This window comes from Gossypium arboreum, chromosome 13 (genome assembly GCF_025698485.1).
Source record: "Gossypium arboreum isolate Shixiya-1 chromosome 13, ASM2569848v2, whole genome shotgun sequence".
NCBI classification, from domain to species: domain Eukaryota; kingdom Viridiplantae; phylum Streptophyta; class Magnoliopsida; order Malvales; family Malvaceae; genus Gossypium; species Gossypium arboreum.
The window spans coordinates 42,766,717-42,778,107 of NC_069082.1; the positions used below are offsets into that span (position 1 = coordinate 42,766,717).

Sequence of the window (11,391 nt, forward strand, 5' to 3'; positions counted from 1 at the left end):
CCATAAATATCACATTCAAATAATTTGGTGACTCGGTTTAGCGGTCCCGAAACCGCTTTCCGACTAGGGTCACTATAGGGCTGTCACATCTTACACTTTGGTTTTTGATCATCTACGCTCCCCACACTAGTCTCTATCGGGGAGGAAATCTTTTGACCTCGTCGCTTAGAGCTTCTTGATCTACCCGAATATCCCACTTATGAAGTGGAGCATTCATGCAAACTCCTGGCTTTCTTCGTGGAAAACGAGATTGTTTTATCGCTAGACCTCTTGCTCGTAACTCGAGCCTCTCTTTTAGCTTGTTTTCTTTCATTATTAAGTTCCTGAGCCCTCTTGGCTCGACCGGCCAATGCGATAAACTCCCGTATTTCCAAGATCCCAATTAACAACTTGATGTCCTCATTCAGACCTTCCTCGAAGCGTTTACACATTTCTGATTCAGTTTGGACCCATTCAGTTGCACACTGACTCAGTCGTACGAACTCTCTCTCGTATTCTACTATAGTTTTGCTACCTTGTTTGAGTTCCAGGAACTCCTTTCACTTCGAGTCCAAAAACCGCTGGCTAATGTACTTCTTCCTAAACTCTACTTGGAAGAAATCCCAAGAAATATTTTCTTTCGGCACTACCGAGATACGGTCTTCCACCAATTGTATGCAGTATCCTTCAAAAGGGACACATCACACTTCAAACACTCTTCTGGTGTGCATAACAAATCATCTAGCACCCTTGTAGTGTTCTCGAGCCAGAACTCGGCTCTTTCAACGTTATCATCAACTTTCGCTCTGAATTCCTCAGCCTCATACTTTCTAAGCTTATCCACAGGGGCTTTACCGATTTTCACTGGGGCCATACCTCGTGGCACATCTTCATCAGGTTGGTTAGGGGGTGGGGGAGGTCTCAGTATATTAGGGCAATTTCTTAGATAATCCCCAAACCACTCATCCATCATATCAAATAAGGTAGCTCGGGCCTCTTCTCAGCCTTTTAACATCAACCTTCTACTACTACTAGATACTGCTCGTTGTACGGGAGCTGGAGCATGGCTCTCAACTCCCTCAGACTCATCTTGTGCTTGATTGGAAGACATTTACTATATTCAAAACAATTTAAACAATTAGGAGACCTCACACTATCAACATGCAAACAATGGCATGTATAGCAAACTTTAACAATCCTCTATGGTAGTCCTAGAACTGGCTAAATCATAGCTCTGATACCAATAAATGTAACACCCTCACCCGTATCCAACACCGAGACAGGGCTCGGGGCATTACCAGACTTAAACATTCATAAACATACAAAACTGGTTACTAAATTTTGCCCAAAATTTAAAACTTTTAGAATGTATACTACCGTCCCTTAAATAGGCCATCGAGGCTTAAAACTTACTTTAAAGCGGTTTAGGACAAAACTGAAAACATTTAGGAAACTTTGGACGACTAAATGAATTTCTATCTTTGGAGGGCCATACGCCCGTGTATCGTAGGGCATGGCCATTCCCTCACCTCGTGTCCAAAACTTGAGCATTCTGTTTTATCAACACGGCCTAGGCACACGCTCGTGTGACCTACCCGTGTGTTAATTTGATTTAAAGTTTTAGGTGCAGGGGAAATACGGTCACAGCACATGCCTGTGGGAGGAAACCGTGTGTCACACACGGCCTAGACACACGCCCGTGTGTCTATCCATGTGAACTTTGTTGGACTATTTTCCAAGCCTAGGTCACCCTTTCCTACCTCTTATACATATGAATTTCCAAGATTGAGAGAAAACATGACTTTACACTTATAAATCATCTTAATAAGACTCCTAGAGTGGAAACCTCATATCATTGGTTTCACACAAAAAGGTTATTTCCCATTTAGTATTCATGGGTTCTTATGTCATTATATTACATTCTAGAACTTGGCTCGTTTTGAAACTCATTGCCACTTGTAGCATTCCATCATAATAGGGCATGAACATGTAGATAAAGGTAGGTCATAGCTTACTTTCAAATACGCCATTTTCCATGGCCTTATACAAAAAGATGAATACATCCTTTCATGCCTTCATCTGGAAATTTAAATGACACATATGACAAAATACTCAAGACCCTATACATGCCATTAACAAAATAGTAGTGTCTTTATACCAAAGCTTGACTAGTTGATAGTGGTTGACTTTCCAATCGTCTTCCAATCCTTATGAGTCCTCGAACTCTGAAAAATAGGGGAAAAGAGAGGGAATAAGCATTTTCATGCTTAGTAAGCTCGAATAACCGGAAAGTAAACTTACCGAATAATTAGCATACATCCATACTTAAGTTATGAATTCATCCAATATAAAATGATTTCCTATCACATGCACTTAATCAATGAGTTAGTCACATAATCATGTATCATGAAAATTAACTAGATGAGCTCACCATTCAATATTTCATCATGTATGTGCATCCCATATTATTCTCGTTGAGTTTCCAAGAAAACTCGATGGAATACCCATTATCCATTAATTCATAGGAATGATCGTTCCATGTATGCACTTCCGCGAACCCCACATCGTATGGTAGGATTTCCAGTCCGGCTAAATCCCCTATATCATGAACTTGTAAGGTGATGTCAAGATTACCCGTCCAGGCTAAATCTCTTATAGTGACAACACCCTTAATGAGCTCGGATCTGAATTACCAGTCCAAGCTAAATTCAGACCCTAATCAGATTACCCATCTGGGTTAAATCTGTAATGCACATATATTCTTCGGGAGGCTTGATCATTCAAGGAACACCCGTCCAAGCTAGATTCCTTTTCTTACTTGAGATCTCGAATTACCTGTCCGGGCTAAATCCTTACTGCAACACATGCAGGATCTTAGTTCACATGTCAATGAGGGGTTATCCATCGATTTCCCTTTGTTAACCTCAACCGAGATATCTTTCACATGTTATCATCAATATACATTTCTATTGTATTTCATGCCAATAATATATGCAATCACCAAACATTGATAAAGCATACAATTATGCATTTTAAAGGCTTACTTCAAATTATTCGAACTTACCTGGTATTCTTTTCAGGATTGAGTTTCGGTTATTCTGAAACTTTACGTTTACCATAATCGACCTTCGGAGTTCATTCTTTGGGGTCTATAACAACAAAATTAATTCATTAATACCCCACATTATACATTTCGAGTTTAATATCTACCCCCGGTCCAAATGACATTTATGCCCCTAACCTTCGTCATTTTTACAATTTAATCTTAGGCTCATGTAATGAAACACATGCAATTTCTATCTTCCCCATTTCTACCACACATTTACATCTTTTACAAATTAGTCCCTATAAGGGTTTCTCATGAAAACTAGCTTAGAAAAGATGTTTATCACACCTTTATCTTTCATATTCCTCCATAATCCATCAAAATACAAGCAACTCATGCATGGGTAAATTTTCAAACATGAACCCTAGCATGAAATATGGGTAGAAATGGAGAGAGCAAGTTACCAGAATTTCAAAAATATAAAGAACATTAAAAACGGGGCTTGGGAGCACTTACTATTGAGCTTGGAAATGTTGGAAACCCTAGCTATGGTGTCTCTTCAATTTTTGGCAGCCATGGAGAAGAAAATGGCTGGTTCTGGCTTGATTTTTCTCATTTTATTCATTAAGATGACAAATGACCGAAATGCCCTTATACCCTTTCTTTAAAATTTCATCCATGCAAGCCCATTTTTGTCCAAAAATTTAGAACTTGAGCAAATTGATCTCCAAGACCTTCAAATTCATAATCTAAAGCAGTTTCATACAAATTGCTTCCAAAATCCATGTTTTAGAATTTATTCAATTTAGTCCCTAATTTCCAATTGGACATCTTATTCTTAAAATTTCTTCATGAAACTTTAACACATGTATATACTCATATTCTAAGCCTCATAATAATCATAAAATAAACATTTTGATGTCGGGTTTGTGGTCCCAAAACCACTATTCTGACTAGGCCTTATTTCAGGATGTTACACTTTATCAAGCAAAACACTTTTGCCTAAGGGGTTCGAGATTCTATTTACGAATTCAGTGGAATCTACAGGCAAAGTCTTACTATGTTCTAAATTCATACAGATATAAGAATGCGCTGATCCAGGGTCTATCAATGCAACCACCGAAGTATCATAAAAAGTAAAAGTACCAGTAATCACGTCTGGTGACGAAGCTCCCTGACGAGCTCGGATAGCATAGGCTTTAGCAAGTGCTCTGGCCTCAGATCTAATAGTAGTATCCCTAGTAGCTCTTTGACCACCACTAACATTTCTCATATTTCTAGAAGGTCTACCTCTAGCTGAGGCGTTGCTCGATCTCGGATTCTGTACATTCTCTTGCTCAGTAGGTTCAGAACAATCTCTTACAAAATGGTCTAGAGATCCACATCAGAAACAGGCTCAGTCATTCAATCTACAATTTCCCGGATGTCTTTTACCACAGTGTTTACATTCAGGTCTCTTACATCGGGCATTCCCGACACTTGCAACAGAAATAGAAGGGACTCTGAAGTTCAAATGCGATCTAGCTCGATCTCGATTCGAATGTCCTGCTTTAGCATTTGGACGGCTTTGATAATCTCGAAATTTCCTTGACAAGACTAAAATAGTCTACTCGAAGATCTCTTTCTAGCATCTCTAGTTTCAGAATCAGCTTTTCATTTCTCTTTACTTAATTCTTTAGCTTTACAAGCTCGCTCAACGAGCATTACCATTTCTTTAATCTCCAAAATCCAAACTAACAAACGAATATCTTCGTTTAGTCCATCTTCAAACCTTTTACACATTACTACTTCATTCGATACACATTCTAGAGCATACTAACTCAATCTCACAAATTCACGTTCGTATTCAGTGACAGACATACGACCTTGTTTAAGCTCGAGAAACTCTTTGCGTTTTTGATCGATGAATCTCTGACTGATATATTTCTTTCAGAATTCAGCTTCGAAGAAATCCCACGTAACTCGTTCTCTCGGAACCACAGATATTAAGGTTTTCCACCAATGGTACACCGTATCTCTCAGAAGTGAAGCGACACATTTCACACATTCTCAGGATTCAGAGACATTTCATCAAACACTCTTATCGTATTCTCTAACCAGAATTCGGCTCTTTCAGCATCATCATTCGTTGTAGCACGGAACTCTTCAGCTCCATACTTTCTAATCTTATCAACTGGTGGTTTACTCAACTATACCGAATTCACTCGTGGCATATCAGAAGTTTGAGGAGGATTAACCAGGGGTGGAGGTTGTTGTACAGTCGGATTGTTTCTAATGTAATGGGTGAACCATTCATTCATCATCTGATAGAAAGCTTGCTTAGCCTTACCATCACGGCTTCTACTAGTCGGTCTAGAATCAGCTTGCACCGTCCCTTGCACGGGAGTAGGCGCATTACTTTCTACATCGTCAGCTACAGCTCTATCGGGATCCATTTGGTATATAAAAGCACATTTCAATATCAGGGGTTATCACACTATCACAGATTCAAATATATGGCATGTATAGCTATACTCACATACACTATGGTAGTCCTAGAACCAACTAAACCATAGCTCTGATACCAATAAAATGTAACACCCCTATCCCGTAATCGTCAGGAATGGTAAGGGCATTACTGGATGAACGAACATTCTGAAACAATACGAATAATGAGATATTAAATATTATTAATACAGAGGCATTCATCAACAATTTATTCATTAAGATAGTCTACAATACCTAAAACATACATTTAAGAAAGGTCGGAACTAAACTGAATACATTTAGAATTTTCAGAACTTAATAAAAAAAATTTCAGTTCTGTTAAGGTCACACGCCTGTGCAACCAAGCCGTGTGCCTTACACGGGCATCAAACACACCCATGTGAACCAGCTATGCCAAAACGGAGCAGGCATACTAACCTTTACCCACGGGCAATAGACACGCCAGTATGATATGGCCGTGTGATACTTGGCTAGCTACTGACTTATACCCACGGCCATATGACACGTCTGTATGTCAAATTCATGTGATTTTTAAGAGGTTACTACCAAACAAACACGGCCACAAAGCACGCCCGTGACCTTTGACCGTGTGGTACAAAGCAGGCTTGGTTTAAGCTAATTTTGCCACCCTTTTTTGGGTTCAATCCTACAAGCAATAATATACAATAATCATACCAAAATTTTCAACCAATTATATGCTCAAAATGACCAAATCACATTAGAACATAGCACATTACAAACATACCCCAAAACCATGCACAGACTTATCATTTGTTAGCCAACTCCCATTGCCTAACATATATACAATTCAAAACTTACATACTTAGACATTCTAGCCTATACATGCCATACATTAAAATTTACACTTTCAAAAGTACCAAAATGAGATCTATAGTGTGGTGATGACCCTCAATTATCCCCGAGCCTTCAGTAGCTAGGATAACTGTAAAATAGACAAAAATCACATAGAGTAAGCTACAAAGAGCTTAGTAAGCCAAATACAATTGGAATAATAACTAAAGAATATAAGTACAATTTAACAGTAAAGATTCATAGTCGTTTCTTACATAATTCATAAGCTTAACCATGCTCCTTTGTTTGCATATATGTCATGCTTCATATCCAAATTCCATATATATTTCATAGAGACAGAGTCTTTCATATTCAGAAATTTAGTAAGATACAAACGTACCTGTATAGGTTATACATTTTGTATACTCATTCTCATATTTTGTACTCTATCATCAGACTATTCAGAAATGATACAGATACTCATACACAAGTACAATGCCGAAGTCCTAGACGTGGTCTTATATGTAATTCAATATCGATGCCTCTGTCCTAGACAAGGTCTTACATGAAATCAGATATGATGCCAATGTCCCATGCATGGTGTTATACGTAAATCTCAATCGAGGCTTGTGTCCTGACACGGTCATACACGATATCTCAGATAGATGTCAATGTTCCTTTAGAAGCATACAGAGCTTTTCGGATACTAACATATTATCAGACTTTACTCAAAAGATATTCATCAGGCTCTCAAGGCCATCCAATATAGATTACTGTTTATATATGTGGAAATTAGTCAATTTAACACATAATTGTATTTTGACTTACCTTGGACGGATTTCGGATGAAACGAGTCGACTATTCAACTATTTTGGACTTCCCTCGATCTAAGTCTGATTTTCTTTGTTCTTGATCTAATACAATTCAAATTCAACCATTCAATCATTCATTTCACTCAAAATAATCCATGAACACATATTTAAGGCACTTTGCATTTTACCCCTTACATTTTCACACTTTGACAATTTAGTCCATTTTTCACAAAATCATAAATATGCAAAAATTCACCAAGACTTTAGCTTAGCCAAATATACATGGCTTCCATACAAGTCCAAATAACACATTTAATTCACAATTTAGTCCCTCAAAACTCTTTTTTTCAATTTAGCCCAAATAGCACATTTCATAAAAAATTAAAGAACAAAACACGATAATCTCACATATATCTTTCATAATCCATATAAGAACACTACAAAGCTCATATAATCATCAATGGGCACATTTTATAATCTTTAACAAAAATAGAAATTTAGACATGGGTTTTGAAGAACACAAAGCAACGATCATCGAAACGTAGAAATTATCAAAAACCGAGCAAAATAAGCTCACCTATTAAGACATGCACTAGCCGAACATCAAAATGCTTCAATGGCTTCTTCTTTCTCTAATTTTTGGCTGAACAAGGTGAAAATACATGGCCATTTTCTGTTTATTTTATTTTATTACACATTATAAGCCATATACCAACTTTACCCTTATTATTTATATGTAAAAATTCACATACTAATGTCCATATTTGTCCACCATTAAAACAAATGGTATATTTGTCATGCAAGGACCTTTATTTTAAAAACCAAGCCAAATAGATGCTTTAAAACCTAGCACACAACTTTTGCACTTTAAACAATTAAATTCTTTTTCGTAATTAAGCACAGAAACAGACAAATTAAATCATAGAAACTTTTTAGATATAAATTCACATATCACAGACACAGAAAATAATATTAAAATATTTTTCAGACTCGAATTTGTGGTCCCGAAACCACTGTTCTAACTAGGGTCAAAACCTGGCTGTTACAGTCTTTTACCACAATGTTTAACTCGGGTCAATCAGATCTGACATTTTGGACACTAGCAATCGAAGTAGCTGAAGTTTTAAAGCTCGAATGCGATCTAGCACGATCTCTACTCAAATGCCTCACATTAGCCTTTGAAAGGCTAAAATCATCTTAGAATTTCTTTGACGCAAACTGAAATGATTTACTTAAGGATCTCTTTCCCACGTCTTTAGCTTCTGAATCAGATTTATTTTCTCTTTCCCGAGTTCTTCAGCTTTACATGCTCGTTCAACAAGCAAAACAAACTCTTTATCTCCAAAATTCTGACTAACAAATGGATATCTTCATTCAAGCCATCCTCAAATCTCTTGCACATAATTGCTTCAATCGAGACACATTCTTGTGCATACTGGCTCAGTTTCACAAATTCTCGCTCGTATTCTGTAACAGACATATGGCCTTGTTTCAGTTCAAGAAACTCTTTACGTTTCTGATCAATGAATCTCTGACTGATGTATTTCTTTCAAAATTCAACTTGAAAGAAATCCCAGGTAACTCGTTCTCATGGAACCACAAATATCAATGTCTTCCACCAATGATACGCTGTATCTCTCAAAAGCAAAACGACACACTTAAGGCATTCCTTCGGAGTTAATGACAATTCATCGAACACTCTTATTGTATTCTCAAGCCAAAATTCAGCTCTCTCAGTATCATCATTAGTAGTAGCATGAAACTCTTCGGCACCATATTTTCTAATTTTGTCAACCGGAGGCTTATTCAATTGAACCGGATTAGCTTATTGCATGTGATAAACCGTAATTTATACATATTTTTACCCCATGTTTAACGTATTTTATGGATGATTTTCCATTAGAATTGGTGAATTCAATGCTCCTAATGCTTTAATTTCATGTTTTACACTTAGGAGAGCATAAGAGAGCGAAGAGAACGAGAAACGGGCCAAAAATGGAGAAAATGAGCCAAAGTACAAAATCAACACGGCCTGAACCTCCTCACACGGGTAGACCACGTGGCCGTGTCAATTTGGCAGGCTCGAGCACGACCTGAAGTAATTACACACGGGCGTGTCCCTGCGGAGCCCAAGTTGAGTCCAATTCGGAAAAGACTAATTTTGAGGGCTTTTAGGCATTCCAAAGCCTATAAACACACCCTAGAGAAGGAAGAAAAGGGGAGGACAGAGTAGGGGGTAAGGAATTACTCCAAGGAAGCCAATTGATTCATCTCAGAATCTGAATTCATTATCAAGACTGAAGATCTCTCCTCAATTCCCCTTCAGGAGTTTTGGGTTTTCTTTATGTTTTGTATTCTTTATTATTCTGAGATGTTTTCTTATTTAGTTATGAACTATATCCCCTAAATACCTAAGGGGAATGAAACCTCAGACGAATCTTGTTATTATTTTCTGAATTGTATGATAAATATTTAACTTGTTCTTAATTATATGCTCTTAATTCTCGTTTTGATATCCCAGGATACTGATTCAAGATAAGCTCTTATTTAGAGGAGGAGTAGACCCTGTTTAAGAGTACATTTGTCATAATTAAGCGGAGTTGATTGCACGCCTAGACAAAGGGTGACAAGATTTTGTCGAATTAGGGTGAAACCTAATAAGAGGATCCATAGATCGAGTTAATACAACCCTAGAGTGTTAATTAGAGAAAAGTCTTGGTTATTCAATCTAGGGATTAGACATTATTAGTCTTGAATAGGGATAATAACATAACTTAGGGATCTCTACGGAACAAGTTAAATGAATAAATCGTCCGATTCGAAGCCAGAATAACAAGTATAGTCTAGGTGGATTTTTCCTTAGGTATTGTCTTCATTCAATCGTTTTTTCCAAAAGCAATTCCCCAATTCCATTCTCTGTGCATTCTTAGTTTAGATAATTAAAAACAAAAACCTCTTTATTCTTAGGCTAGATAATAAAAAGACAGTCATTACTAGTACTTTTAGTTCCTTTGGGTTCACAATCCAGTCTTGCTAAAACTATACTACTGTTCAATAGGTACACTTGCCTACATCGCGATAATAGTTAATTCAAGAACGAGTAATTATAAATATTTAAAACCTATCATGAAATCACGCGATCAAGTTTTTGGCACTGTTGCTGGGGAACTGAAATATTAGGAACACTCAATTTTTATTACTTTAGCCATTTATTTTTCGTGCACTTTAATTTATTATTATTATTTATTAATTTACTTTTTCCTTCTCTTGGAAGGTTTTTTATAGTTTATGACTAGAAGAAATCCGTCAGGACAATTAATTTTTTTACGAAGAAATCGATCGTACAGTTCGCAAAAATCAAAGAGAAATAAGGCGAAGCTTAAGATACACAGAGAACGAGCAAGAAGACGATACTCAACCCCCAACCGAAGAGATGGCTGAAAACCAAGGCAATCAGCTACCTCCTGCAATTGCGGTTAATCAAAATCCTGTTCCACACACTATGTATGATTATGCTAAACTTTCTTTAACAGGAACTGAATCGAGCATAGTTAGACCTGCTGTAGCTGCAAATACTTTTGAATTAAAACCTAACACTATTCAAATGATACAGCAATTTGTTCAGTTTGATGGTTTGTAGGATGAGGATCCCAACGCTCATTTAGCCAACTTCTTATAACTATGCGATACATTTAAAATTAACGGTGTCTCTGATGATGCCATTCGTCTTCGGTTATTCCCTTTTTCATTGAGGAACAAAGCTAAACAGTGGTTGAACTCGTTACCACGAGGGTCAATTACTACTTTGGAACAAATGATCGAAAAATTTTTACTAAAATATTTTCCATCGGCTAAAATGGCTAAATTACGTAATGATATCTCTTCTTTTGTGCAGATGGATTTAGAAACACTCTACGATGCATGGGAGAGATACAAGGACCTTTTGAGAAGGTGCCCTCACCATGGGTTACCGCTTTGGCTACAGGTTCAAACGTTCCATAATGGCCTAAATACTTCGAATCGACAAATGGTTGACGCAGCTGCTGGCGGAACCAACAATAATAAAACACCTGAAGATGCCTATGAGTTTATAGAGGAGATGTCAGTGAATAATTATCAGTGGCAAGTCATGAGGACAAAGCCAATGAAAACAGCCGGTGTTTATAACGTCGATTTGGTCACCATACTCTCTAATCAGGTAGAACTCTTAAATAAAAAGATTGATGATTTTCTGAGTTCTTCACAGGTTCACCCAGTGATACAGTGCGAAGCAAG

The 11,391-nt window shown here is 37.3% G+C and overlaps 1 non-coding gene across 1 annotated transcript; it reads right to left on the reverse strand.

Moving 5' to 3' along the window:
* Positions 1-10,978: 10,978 nt before the first annotated feature.
* Positions 10,979-11,085, reverse strand: LOC128287525 (small nucleolar RNA R71). The gene has a single exon (XR_008278225.1). It is a non-coding gene; the product is annotated as a small nucleolar RNA R71 (small nucleolar RNA).
* Between the last annotated feature and the right edge of the window lie 306 nt (positions 11,086-11,391).